This window comes from Colias eurytheme, chromosome 5 (genome assembly GCF_061535395.1).
Source record: "Colias eurytheme isolate Ceu_HAF_F1 chromosome 5, ilColEury1 Martin Lab GWU primary, whole genome shotgun sequence".
In the NCBI taxonomy this organism is placed as follows: domain Eukaryota; kingdom Metazoa; phylum Arthropoda; class Insecta; order Lepidoptera; family Pieridae; genus Colias; species Colias eurytheme.
This window is the reverse complement of record NC_142984.1, coordinates 8,288,286-8,302,429: the sequence shown is the minus strand read 5'-3', so window position 1 is coordinate 8,302,429 and position 14,144 is coordinate 8,288,286. Positions and strand designations below refer to the sequence as shown.

The 14,144-nt window shown below is 31.3% G+C and overlaps 1 protein-coding gene across 3 annotated transcripts in view; it reads left to right on the top strand.

Moving 5' to 3' along the window:
• Window positions 1-14,144, top strand: part of LOC149908559 (inactive angiotensin-converting enzyme-related protein-like) — a 149,162-nt gene that overhangs the window by 53,605 nt on the left and 81,413 nt on the right. For 2 of the 3 annotated variants that reach the window (XM_090102034.1, XM_090102035.1), the window contains one exon: window positions 11,525-11,546. The exons of the other annotated variant lie outside the window; for it this stretch is intronic. The gene's annotated coding sequence lies outside the window, so the exon portion shown is untranslated. The remainder of the gene's footprint in view (window positions 1-11,524; window positions 11,547-14,144) is intronic. 3 annotated transcript variants of the gene reach the window in all.

Genomic DNA, 14,144 nt, shown 5'->3' with positions numbered 1-14,144 from the left:
TTATTATATATTCTTTATTTTAACCAATTTAGGTGACAATTCATAATACGCACTTTTATAAATATTACATTGGTGGTCGCTAGATAAGTAGGTAATATAATAATTAATAAATCAGCTATAATCCCTTTTACTATTTTTTGCCATTAATCTATGTAAGTTTAACAGATAAAGTTCGCGTTATTCATTTCGCGGATTTCATCTTAACCAAGTCAAGAAATTCTTTGCAACATTTTCGTTGTAGGAATAACAAGGCTTCCTCTGTTAATTTTCTGTCTGTATTTTATCTTGATTATGTACTTTAAATCCTACTAATTAGGTATACAAGACATTTCATGATATAAAATAATGTAGGTTTATGAGTATCCTTTTTATAGTAGTTTTAAATTAGGTAGCTAATTGGCCAACGAACACATGAACAGATGAACTTATTCTGAGAAATTTTATTTATTCAAACTCAAACTCAAACTCAAACATTCATTTATTCAATTAGACTACTATTTAGTAGCACTTTCGAATCGTCATTACATAAGTATTTTTAACATTTACCACCGATTCGGAAAGCAGTATCTATGGAGAAGAATCGGCAAGAAACTCCATAGTTGCTCTTTTAAATCATGTCAATATTACATAATATGTAACTTATATCTAACTACATAATAATATATCATAATATGCCAAAGAACTGTTTCGATATTAATTAAAGTTGGACCTGTAAAAGTAAACATTAAAACAGCCGCACCATTTCATTAGTCCAATTCGATCAAGCAGGTTATTTTTTCGGAACCGATTCCATCCATTTACCTGGAGGCTGGAACTGAATTCGTTTCGTTCTCTAAATTAACGCGGTCCAAATAAACCGAACGTTTACCAAAAATACTCGGTCATTGATATGTAAAAACTGTTCCGATTTGACATTTATTTACACTACCATTTGAAATATATTTGTGTACGGCTTAATATGTTATTCATTGGATTCTTTTTAATTGGTTTTTGGATTAATTTGCAGCGAGCTGTTTTTGTTGATTGTTCCAAAATAGCATGTGGGTCAGGGATGACGCCAATTAAAGAATAATAAGGGCACATTCATTTCGCTTTTTGTGTTTTGATTGATCTACTGTACTGTTGGCATTTTGTCATATAAATTATGTAATATTGATATAATTTTTTATGTTTTAAATACAAATACCCTTCTATCGCAGTCGAATACATTGTGTCTTGTTTATCCCGTTAATGGTTATAGTATATACCTATAAAACTGTTATTTTTGACATAGGTACATAAAGGATTACCCGGAATCTGTCATATGCAGATAATCCATACCTATGACCCGTATGCATACCCGGAGATGTAGTAGATTTGTAGCGATATCTTTAATATGATGTTATTGATGAATTGATTTTTTTTATTTCTCTGTATAAATAGGCAACAAATATAGCACTAGGCTGTGCCTAGTATAGTATTAAGTTAGCAATATTTGTGTGTTGACAAAATCAATATACGTATTAATTAATTATTATTTAGTAGGTAAGTATCCATTTCAAATAATGTAATTTGACAAACAACGAACGTTGTATGAAATGAACTCTTCTATCAATACATGTATTACGAATCGCGACCACATTAAATTTGATTGATGCTTCATTACGAAGTTCGTAGTAATCTAAAATTGTCCACGAATCAATGGACGCGTATTCATTTAGTTATCATGAACTGACGTAACCTTGGTTAGAGTTGCGTAATTATTTGTGATTTTGCTAAACTGAATTATCTAGTACAGAGAATTGCTATTGTTGGTATAATGTGGTGTATAATGGGCTTTGGATAGTCGGAAATACTTGATAGGACATTCAGTAACGAAGCTATCGAATTATACAATGGCACAATAGTAGTAGCGTTATAATGAGATAATAAGTTTACGTGAAAATACATATTCGTCTTGTTACTGAAACTCAAATTTGACAATTGTTGGTGGTAAAATTTCAATATCCCAATAATTTTTGTGCTCTTACTGCTTGATGGATCTTTATTTAAGAATTTTAAGTTAATCACTTTCCATCCTTTCCCGTAAACCTGTCGTTAATTGTTTCTTTATCCTTTCCGAGTTAAAAAGCTCAAACCCTGTTTTCCTTTACAAATGTTTATACGCTGTGTTGATCATTGACGTCAGCTCGTTTATTCTAACAAGAATGATCAAAAATATGCACCATTTCGCTGAGGCTGTGTGCGTTTGCATTCTTTAAACTGAAGTAACATTGTATTCATATAAGTGTTTGGTAATAAAAAACCATTTCTTTCTTAACTTCAAATATGATAAAGTCTTATGTATACCTAGCTAAATATCTATCTTACGGCTCCAGAAAGTCGCAGAAAACGTGCGCACAATTGCTAATAAATAATAATACTTTCCTCTTTCCTCCGCCATTTGATCGGCCGAGTAACAATACCAGCCATTATTAGCATTCAAAGGTTTCATTAAGGTGATCGAGGGAATAAACGTCGCTAAGGATCCCTTAATTACCCGGCCAATTAAATCTGGTCTAATTGCTCATTTATTTCGACTGATGATTGACGAAACACCTTGTGTTGTGTTTATTACGTAGATAAATTCTGCTTTAGTGATAAAGATACTCGTCTTAGACATTTTTTAGTACAAACTATCAAGGGTATATTTTAGGAAACCCTTTATTACCCTGCCCCTTTGCTTGCTCTGACATATTACTTATTAATTTTAATCTGTAAAAATAAATAAGAGGGAAGCAGTCCTTACGTAAATAAATGGGTGTAAAAAGTAAAAACGAACATTGACTCTAATTGAAACGTTAAAAATCTAAACCCTGTTCGTATTCCGGAACTAAATAAAAAGTTGCAATAAACAAGAACAAAATGACTCGATGTTTTAAGGAACTTAGAGTCGACAGCGTGTTTTGGTTTTCTTTTAGCTCGCGGGAGCGTTTCACTAAAAGCTTAACCAGCCTTATTTCGTAACAAAACCTGAGCGCAATCAAGAACTGAAAGAAATAACGTTAAAAACCCCACGTTCAGTAAACTCGGACAATTTAAAAGTGAATTCTACTAATTGCTCCAGCACAAATGATGCTAACCGACTCCGTACGTCATTTTTACGTCAGCGCTGCGGCAAAATTAAATTTTAACGGTTCAATTAAGTGGTTTAACGGTTTATTATTCGTTTAAAATAACACTGCAGCTGGGAAAACTTGCGAAGACGGAAGAATACGATTATGGTTATAGTTGCCTTTGTTTAATTAGTTAAAATGCGCTTCTTAGTTTTATAAGACTGAATGAAGTAATGAACTGAATGTTGTAATGACAGTCAAGTGACGATACACAAATTTGCTTTAGGAAAATATTGTGAACTGTTATTTCGAAAGACCACTCGTATTTTTCGTATCTATCTACATTTGTCAACAATGCAAAATATGATTTTAAATTAATGCGGCAACAAACAGTATGAAATATTACCAGTATTTAACAATCTGTGAAATTATATAATTTCCATTGAAATTAATTTTTAATTAAATACAAAATTTCATTGATTCCAAAATATAGAGGAATCCAAGTAAAATGAAATAAAAAGGCTAATCCCATTCTAATCCGTAAATAGAAACAACTCTAGTCACATTTCCAAGCTTACGGAACTAGTAAAGTATTCATGACAGTTTGACACACTTGTTACTTTTATGTATAGCTTTATTCATATGCAAAAAAGTTAAAGGTAAACTTATATTGATATTGATCTACGGTATGATGATACGGAAGTCTGTAGTTTTCTCTATCTATATTTAGATGTAAAGAGTACATCTTTACATAATATGTGCATATCGTTAAATTATGCCTAAAGGTTGAGAAATATTTGAATGAAAATGGCTTTAAAGTAGGACATTATAGATTGTCGTATACCTACATCTTTATTGAAGATGCTTACGATATGTGCATATATGTATTCAATGCATTCCTAAGTTCTTGAGGGAATTTCAATGCATTTAAACACTTTAAACGTCGATTGAATTTTCCTACAAAATTTCTACAAAATGCAAATTTTATAACCTTAAAAAACATGACGCATTTAGCATGTTTGCATTTACAAAGTCATGTAAATCAAAATATAACATTTATGTACCTATTGTCATAAATGAAGAAGAACTGAAAATAATTCATGTCATACAAAAAATAGTTTGACCGTAACATCTACCAATCCACACTTGGTTGGCCATCGGTGGATTATGCCCAACAAAATAGGCCAACAATGATTCACGATCAAGCTAAACATAAAAGAGCAGTTTGAAACCTTTTCCAATATTGAAGAAGACTTGTATAAGATTATGGTAAGAAATATGACCTAGATGGGCGGTAAGTTGGCGATTGTTAAAATAAATTGCGAGGAGACGTGCTCCCGGAGATCCAGCGGTAATCGCGTTAAGGTTACCAGTCGCTTCCGTTTTCCAGGACTTTCATTAATTTCGTGCCAAGTTCAAAGTGACTTATAAACTGTTCGTAGTGGCAATAAAATAATTATCCCCAGCTCTCGCTCTATCCGGCTATTTGGTTAATGAGGTCAATAGGGAATATTTCAACGGGAAATTAGAGGAATGATATGCTAAGTGCTTTTAAACGGGTGTTGTATCAGTCAAAATGAGAAACTTCAATAGATTACATCAAGTCACTTTGTAAATAATTTGAACGTCCTACCCATGCAATGTGCCTAATTATCTTATTGCTCATTTCTGTTGTTCATATTTAAGAAGCTCACTTAAGTCCACTTGTAATTTGTCTGAAGTTACTATTTCTTACTACTTTTTAGAATCCTGTATTCATTTATCATAAATGTTATCAATGTCTGGTATTCATCTTTTATAGACGGCTTAGCTGATCAAAGAAATTCTGTTTCATTGAAAATCTTTGTTTGATATGATAACATTTGCGATCCTTGTTGAATTTGTTGGAAATCAAGTCATATCAAATGTTTTATTATATTTCGGATATTATTTACTAAAGACGATTAAATATATGTTCTGTGGAAAAGTTATTTTGGAAATATTACGATGTATCCGAAGTAAGAAGGAGATGAAATTTTCGCAAATAAATTTTCCTTTAGAATATGAATGATGGAACATTTAATTTAGGTGTAATTTAATACGACCATGTAGTAGGTAATATATTTTTAGATGTGTTGATATATAGGATTATTTATAGTGATTATAGGATTTTATTGAGTATAAATTCACCATTAAATAATAATGTCTTTCAAATAATTTTATTTTTATAAACGATAGTTTTGCTACTAAGCAAACATATTGGTGCGATAAACCAGTTAGATATATGTAGATTTCTAAATTAAAGAACAAAGCAAAATAAAGCATGTTTTTATTATTATTTAATTTGACTGTGAGGTCGAAACAACATTTAAATAAATACAATTTACTATAACAGACAAGTAAAAGAAGAGATTTAACGAAATTAATTCCCAAGACTATTTCGGGACGAATTCAGAAATAATTCTCGTTTCAGAAAAGAATACACAAGAATTGACCTTTCAAAGAAAAATATTGCGTAGGCTGGTCTTCTTGAAATACATATATGTATTTAAAAGCTTAAAATAAAAGACGTGGTTAACGAAATCATTTTAAGCAGTAGGTATACGAAACATTAACTAAGAAGAATGAGTTCACCAAATACAATAGCATTTCTCGGACAATGTGGTACAAATTCCCGATATACTAAGTTAACAAAGCCACTTCAGAACTATAAATGCGGAATGTAAATCCGAGTGGAATATTCAAACGGTGTCCGCGGGAACCTGGCGATCTGTTTGCGTTGTGCGAAACACGCCACTGTTTGCGTTCGGTTTGTGACGCTTTATCAGATCGTGTGATTTGCTAGGTGAGAGCTTCTACATTTGAGCCACGTATTGGTGAGTAAAATTGAGGTGCGTCGGGTGGTCTGATCAGAAGAAAACATTTGGGCCATAACTATCCATCTACCTCACATATTTTTCTTCTGGAAGCTTGTGATAGGTGGACGTTTGACCGTGTTGTCGTATTCCTCATTCTGAAATGAAAAGAAAGAATATTTATTGCTACAAGATTTTATAATTCTCAAAATTCATGTCAAGGAGTGAGTGACGTCTCAGAAATCCCATAAAATTCTCCTAGCCCAGACATATCTATTGAGATGGCAGAAGCAGTTCTTACATTAAAAAAAAAAAACTCAAACATTTCATAATTTATATTTATTTTAAATCATGTACATTGTACATGTGTCCGCGACTCGGCACAAAATAATTGCTCTCACGATTGGAATAGACTGACTATATTACGCTCGGTTTACATACAGATTTGCTCCGTCTAGTTTTATACGTGGTTTCTAGGCCAAGCTTTAAACAAAATGCCATCTATTGCACGCCTCATAAGCGAAGCGTTGAGGTGGGTACTACTGTCACTTCGCGCAAAACATCTGATTTTTCAAACTTAAAATGTCTTTATGTATCATACATTGCACTTGTAAGATAATACATACACACACATATTAAGAAAAAACACTATTTTTAACGTTCATGATATTTTTGATGTCATTTTTGTTATTTAAACTAGTTAAAAAACAGTTTAAAAAAGTTCTGTCTTGGACGTCTGTGTGTCTGTATGTGCGGATCCTTTTTCTTGTTAACACGATAGCGACCGAAATACTTTACTAATCGAGCCTTTTTTTTTCTCTTACGCTTGAGTATGCTCAGGAATAGAACCCTTTCATTTTTCAGGTTCTGATTCGATGTGGTTTAATTGTTATTAAATAAACAAAAATAATAATTAATAAATATTTATTAAAAAAAAATTATGAGGCGTGCACTTTTGGATTTTCCAAATTATTTGATGTTTCTATTTGTTTCAAAATAAATTCTTATTTATAGTAATATTTTTAATACTCAGTATTCGCATATCAGGTGCTCATGTCGAAGAGTTCGTTGGTCATCATCAATACCACAGTAAAATTTATTCAAAATACAACTTAGTAAAAATTCATAAATGTTTAACCAACCATTTGACTAGCTTAACTTATATTTGTACTATGCAGACGATTTATATGAAACCCTAAAAATGGTGCATGTTTCATAAAGATTGGATTAGAAGATCTAAAGTTACAACTTGATCCCTGTCACGGACGTGCTATATACAAGGGGATTTACTTTTTCCTTTTCCATGAAACCACAGAAAATCGTAAGTAATTATTTAGTAATAATGAATATTTATATTCCAATAAATGTTTATCATTGAAGGTTGTACGAACTAAAGGTGTTGCCGAAACTAAAGGTTGCATCTTACTCTAAAATTGTAAAACGATTCTACGAAACAGTATTTTAATGAATTTAGGTAAGCTTCTTGGCCGTGTTGCAATATCAAAAAAGGTGCACTGGAATGTACCAATTAAAATATCTTAATATACTATAATGATTCAGCCTACAAACCCTAAACGAAAGCAATTAAATTCTAATTCGATAAAACGAACGACTTTTTGTAACTTATGAAAAGCAATATGGTAATTCAGTTCTGTAAGCTTGATATTAAAAAGATTTTATCCAAGTTATGTCAATTTCTTTAGAAAGTTTTATTTTCTTACAACTTCAATACCATAATTTCAAGTTAGTTTTGTCTTAAACAACAACTTAAACTTCAACTGTTATTACAACAATGCACTACCCATATTAATAGTTAAATGACTTCCGCGCCAATTAACCCGGATAAACAAATAATAAATCAGCCACATTTCCGTGGGTTCATTTCGGCGATCATAAAGATAACTTCCAAGGCTGTTTATCCTGAAAAATGTACGCGGAGCCGCATTATAAGGCCTGTATGTCGGTGGCCGGGCTTGGCAGCCAGCCAGAAGGGTACAGCTACCCTCATATTTAATGATTCTTTCGCGATGACTTGTGCTGAATCGCAATGCTTGTATTTGTTTCTTGTATAATTAAATTTATGTGACATCAGAAGTGGGATACGGAAGCTTTGATGTATTAAAATTGGGTTTGGGTGCTTTCGCCGTCAATATTTAGGAAAAAAGTGTTACTCAATAACTAGAAACCTTATGTGTAAAATATTCATATTGTTGTATTAAAATGAGGTTTAAAAAAAGCAAGCGTATTTGTATTTATTTTTGCTTTTACATTTTCGTTATGAAATATTTTAATGTTAATTCAATTAATAGAAAACTTTGCTTGTGCGGTGTATTCAGTGAAATACAACCATTCAAATTTACCAAAAAGCTTTTTTATGTAAGTAAGCTGTGATGCAGATTTTATTAAATTAACATTTTAATGTAATGTTGAATGTGCATATGTTCAAGGAAGAAAAATAAAGTAAAACGCAACTGATTACTAAAAATAATTCTCATAAGCTGCTTTACAATATACAAATATCGTTGGAATCATTGTTGAGATTTAGGTACGTTTTTCTTAATTCATATCAACGAAACAATATCCGTTTCAAGAACTAGCGCAATTCAAAAATAAATTGCCACTGTAAAACAACTCGAGGCTACAGCTTACAATTAAATCCATTGTTAAGTTCTAATCTATGACACAATTACGCGAGGTCAAAATAAACAGAGCTCCATGAATATTTCAGAAGTGCTCGCATTTATGCAAATGTGACTCGTTACAACTAGTCAAAATTGTATTTGGGACTTTCTGCGCTTGATGATGGAAGGTCGACGTTGCGGACTTGTTTTTTGGTTTCCGTACTCAATATAAAACGGGACTTTAATTGTCCGTCTGTCTGTTTATCTGTCCGTCTGTCACCAAGCTGTATCACATGAACCGTGATAGTGGAACTGTTGAATTTTGCATAAAAACAAATAATAAGAAATAGAGATTAATATTCACAATAAAAAATTGGGTGGGTGATCGATTTTTTTGGAATTGCTTTTCAATAATTTGTACGAAACTCTTAGTGCCGCGAGTCTGACTTGGCCGATTTAGTAATTGTTTCGTTTCAATGAGAGTTCAGTTTAGGAAGGAGGAAGTTATCAGTACTAAAGCCAGCTATATTAAGATACTCTTGGTGTTATACTAGTATAAACACCGACAGTATCAACACTGCTGGCGTTAGTTGTTTGATGTACTGTGGAGAGATCGTAAAGACGACTAATGAATCCAGGGACCTCTTAGCCTGGTAAAGCGTTGGTGTTTAATATAGTATTTATTTATTGTTGTTCATTTTACTCCTTTTAGGGAATGAGTTCAGCTTTTTGATATTATTATGTATTTTTTTTTCAATATTCATGCACACGCACACCAAGTGTATTAACCTGGAAACCTAGAAACTACCCTAAACAATTACCAAGATACCTCATTACTGCAAAAAATGATTGGTTTTTAATATGGGTTTGGACATGCAAACAAACATCCAATCTATGTTCATTTATGACATTCAACGATGTTCATTATAAAGTGAAATAAAGTTTACTTATTAAAAAAACTTGATAAAAGAAAATTAGTAGGTATCAGCCTATCCGCCTACGAGGCAAGTCTTGTAAAACTCTGAGCCATACTTCAACTCGTAACCCGTAATAGGTTTAAAAGATTAAACCTTTTTCCAACTGTGACTAACTTTTCTGTAAACTTCGTACGAGGCTCGCAGATCGTATGCATCCCTAGTCTTATTAAAGTTTCTTAATGGCTGACGGTTTACACCTACGTGCTCACAATATTGGATTAGGATCTCGTTTTCTGTGCAATTAGGTCGCTTCGAGGATTAGCAGTAAACAACGGTTATTTATTAAGCGGTGTAGAAATTAATTATAAATATTAAATTCCTGGAGGTTACGTGGCGATTTAGCCCGAACTAAACGGAGTTTAGTGCAGACTAGAATATGAAGTTAATCGAGCAATTGTTACACAACTTAAAATGTTTAACAAAATTACTCAGAAATGACGTAATTTTGCAAAAATCGCGATGACACCTTCTATCTATATCGTCAATGTGACTGACTACCACTAATTTGTAGTTATAAAATACTCCTTTTTGAAATATTTAATTTGATATGGTGAGGAAGTCTGCTTTTATTCTCCAAGCACGTTTTATCTTGATCGTGGTTTTCATCTTTAACTATGAATAAAGCTATGCGAGATATACCTATTGAGATAGGCAATGCCGAATGGTCGATTTGATTAAATTGGTCAAATCATCAATTCATATATTTCATATCACACCATATTAATATAAACAAAAGGTAAGAATAAATACTTACTTTCCTTAGTTCAAATGGATGCTTAATTCAAACATTTGCAACTGTTTATTATATACAGTCTGAACTCTGACGAAAACCAAACTTAGTAAATTGGTTTCGATACTTGGAAGACAAGCGTGCACTTTGTATCAAACGGTCTTAATTGATGCAGATACATCTTGATTTCTTAGGATATTGAAGACAGGAGCTGTTAATGAAATAAAATCAAACTACTTTTCGAGACAATTAGAAGAGATAGTTAATGGAGGCGGAATTCTTCAAACTCAAACATTTATTTATTCAATTATATTTTCTTTAGAAGCACTTTTGAATCGTCATAACAAATTTTTAACATTTATCGATTCGGAAAACAGTATATATATGGAGAAGAACCCACAAGAAACTCCATAGTTGCTCTTTTAAAATCTTAACATGTTATGCTGTCAATATCAAGTTTTTGGATGGTATAAGTCGATAGAATCATTTTGTGATGCAGGAGTATTTAATCAGAATATTAAAATTAGCATTAAACCAAAGAAACTCAAGCATTTAAAATGTATTAGCAACGAAAAGCAAACAAGAAACGGCAAATGGTAGTCTATTTACGTACATAGATTGAAAATCTCATTCTCAAACATTTTGTATTGAATATCTACAGAGGAAATATGAAAGCGGAATCCTCAGAATAATGTATGTATTTCTTTGGGTGTAGCTGTGAATAAGGGATGAGGGGTGACAAGTGTTCGAGTGTTGTCAACTCGCGTTCGCGTTTTATCAATACAGATTTTATGACAGGTGCAAGATTTAGCAGATGAGATGGCTCCTAGTGCGTGACTTTTGATTGGAAGATTGAAGGGGTTTGATCTTATCTAATTTAGTAAAGTGACTTGAATTCTAATAGACATGTTTTTTCCTCAACTCTCGTTATGCGGAGATCGTCAAATCACAAGTTGAATGTTTTTGAGTACCATCATATAACTATTAAGAATTTATTTGTGTACAACTGTAGAAACATAGATTACATATTATTTACAAATTATCAAGATATTATCATGAACATTTTTGTTAAAATAATACGAGAAGATCCCTATGGGAAAATTACTTTATAATATCCCACAATTTGTTGGATAGAAATTATCTTATCATTTCAATTATAATTTCAAACTTAATCTGACCCAAGCCGACAGTCCCAAAATCATTAGCAGATTAGTAACACAAATTCTTGTTTGCTCCAAATAACTCACGGATAATTAAATTAAATGATAAAATATTATTTCTTTTTCAGGTCCTTTCAAAGAGGCAATCAGGTGAGTTTGGAACACCTACAGTGTCATTACGTTGATTAAGCGGGACCCAAAGTTTGGAAGTCTTAATAAATCAAAGTCCTGCAAATGAAGTTATGGATTTTTCTTGTATTTCATAAAATGACGGCTCTAGAAATCTCAGGCAAATTGCCAAAGTGAAATTTTAAATTGGCTTCAGGTGACGTGTATCTCAAAATTTATTCGCCTATAATGTCATCTCAATTTCAAACATTTCTCTCACAATTTCTCTTCTTCTAAAATGATATTTTTGACGTAGTTCTGTATACATTTTTTTACGATTTAATCCATGAAATAAGGAATAGGCAGCTGATTAGGTCAGGATATTTCGATTTTATGTTTAATTAATTAAATAACAATTATGTAATCATATGTACCTAATGCCTACATATTATTTTACTACTTGTAGAGCCAAATTTTAATAAAGATTAAAAAAAAGTAGCCTTTGCGCTATCTACATGCATTTCATCCACAAACATGGAAAATATATCCTTCATACAAATGAAATGTAATATTTTTTTAATATTAAAACCTACCTTTTAAAACGATTTATTTAACATTTCCAATATTTTACATCGTGTGTGATCCCAAGTTAAATGAAAATATATTTAATGATTGTTTGGCAAACATGTTTCGGCTTTTGTGTACGAATGATTGAAATATTTTCTTTAAACATATTTTTATAAAAGGACGTTTTTTGAGCGTCAGTTTATTGAATAGTTGACCTGGAAATTTTTGATGTGATTCGTCGAAATCCTTAGAAGAAAGTTCTTTGATTTATATCTTAAAATCTTTTTGGATATAAAAATGTTTACCGCATAAAGCCGGCTGATGTAGTTTTACTTGGGCAAAATAAACATTAATAATTTTTTTGCCTAGGATTTTAGCCATAGTTATAATATTTATAAAATATTTTTCCTTATAACTATAAAATATTTTTTCAATAAAGTAAAAGGAAATACGATTGTTCCTTGAAATTTGGGGATAAGATTTTTTCTGGCATTTCTACGCAACACGGAGAATGACGTCATCGGATATTCAAATTTGGTGCTGGATACGTGATATGAATAATATGTTCCATATAAATAAGAAAATTGTTTATGATGCACATAAACAAATATATGAATTAATTAATTAAAAAAATAAATTTATAAGTATAGTTTATCTTGTTAAACAAAATGTAGGTAGATTTCGAAATATGTATTGCCATATTTTCAATTTATATTAAAAGAATAGCTAACAATTATCAATCTAATTTGTACCGAATTGATATTTATATTTAAAGTATTTGTACTTTATAAAAAATTTCATACGTGTCGACCTATTTCATATGTTCTAATGTATCTTGAATTATGGTTGTATCAATCACAATCAGCATAGGTATAAACATCTAAACGGAATACCTACTTTAAAATCTATTACGTAATATATTTCCAAAATGTCCGTTAAAATAAACATTTATTAATTGGCAAAGTAAATGCTGAAACGTTTAGCATAAATTGAAACACATAATTGAACATATTACCCGGGGTCTCGGGACTAGAGTAGCTTTTAACTGTGACATTTGACGCGCTCACGTCTTACATAGGGTCTATTTAGTTACCTAGTTATCTAGGAGAAATTAGATTAACTAATATTAAGGGACGTTTGATGTTGGAATATTGTTCTAGCAATTTTTTTGCTTTATTAGGTACTTAAAAGTCTGCTTTCAATTGAATTTTTCAAAGTTTTCCTTTTTTACTATAGATATATTTATGTACCTATAGCTATTTTTATTTCAAAAAGCCAATTGTTTCGAAATTAAATTTATTTCTAACGCATTGATTTGCAATGTTTTTAAAAAATGCGTATTCTATATTATAATACCTAAATATGTATCAGCTTGCGACAAATATTCAATACATATTTTCACCAAAGCGCGGAAAAATAATTTTGCGGTTGAACACACCACACTCTATTCATTCTGCTGTATGAGACAATCTTTTTTATTTGTTTTTTTAACCAATGCGGTGCCTTTTTAACCGACTATAGTAACTTTTTAATACACTTTTTGAAGCAGAATTCGCGGAACTTTATTCAAAGCGTCTTTACTCACCTACCTACCTATTTACTACCGACCTATGTATAATATTATGTACCTAAGTATAAATATTGCAATATAAATCTATAAAAATATATGTACATTATTTACAAAAATGGAACCTGTTTTAAATATATGACGGTGTTAATTATTATTAATACAATGCAAAGTAAAGATAATGATTTCTTGTGTGATTTCTTAAATGAAGCTGAATTACATGTTAACAGTTTTATCTAGTATTTAAATCGCTTTAAGCACAATGAGCCTATAACGTGATTAAATCGCTCTTGAAATATATCCATAATTTCTAAATACTAAAAACAAAACCGTTCCAAACATTAGCATTTGAAAACACTCCATAAACCGAATGGGTTTCCTGTTGACCACACCTGTAAAAATGTAAATACAATGGACTATATGGCTTAGCTCAGTTAGCTGAATAACGATAAAATACACCCTAAGCTTATACGAAGCGTTAAATTTGAATAAAAATTTTTGTTCAC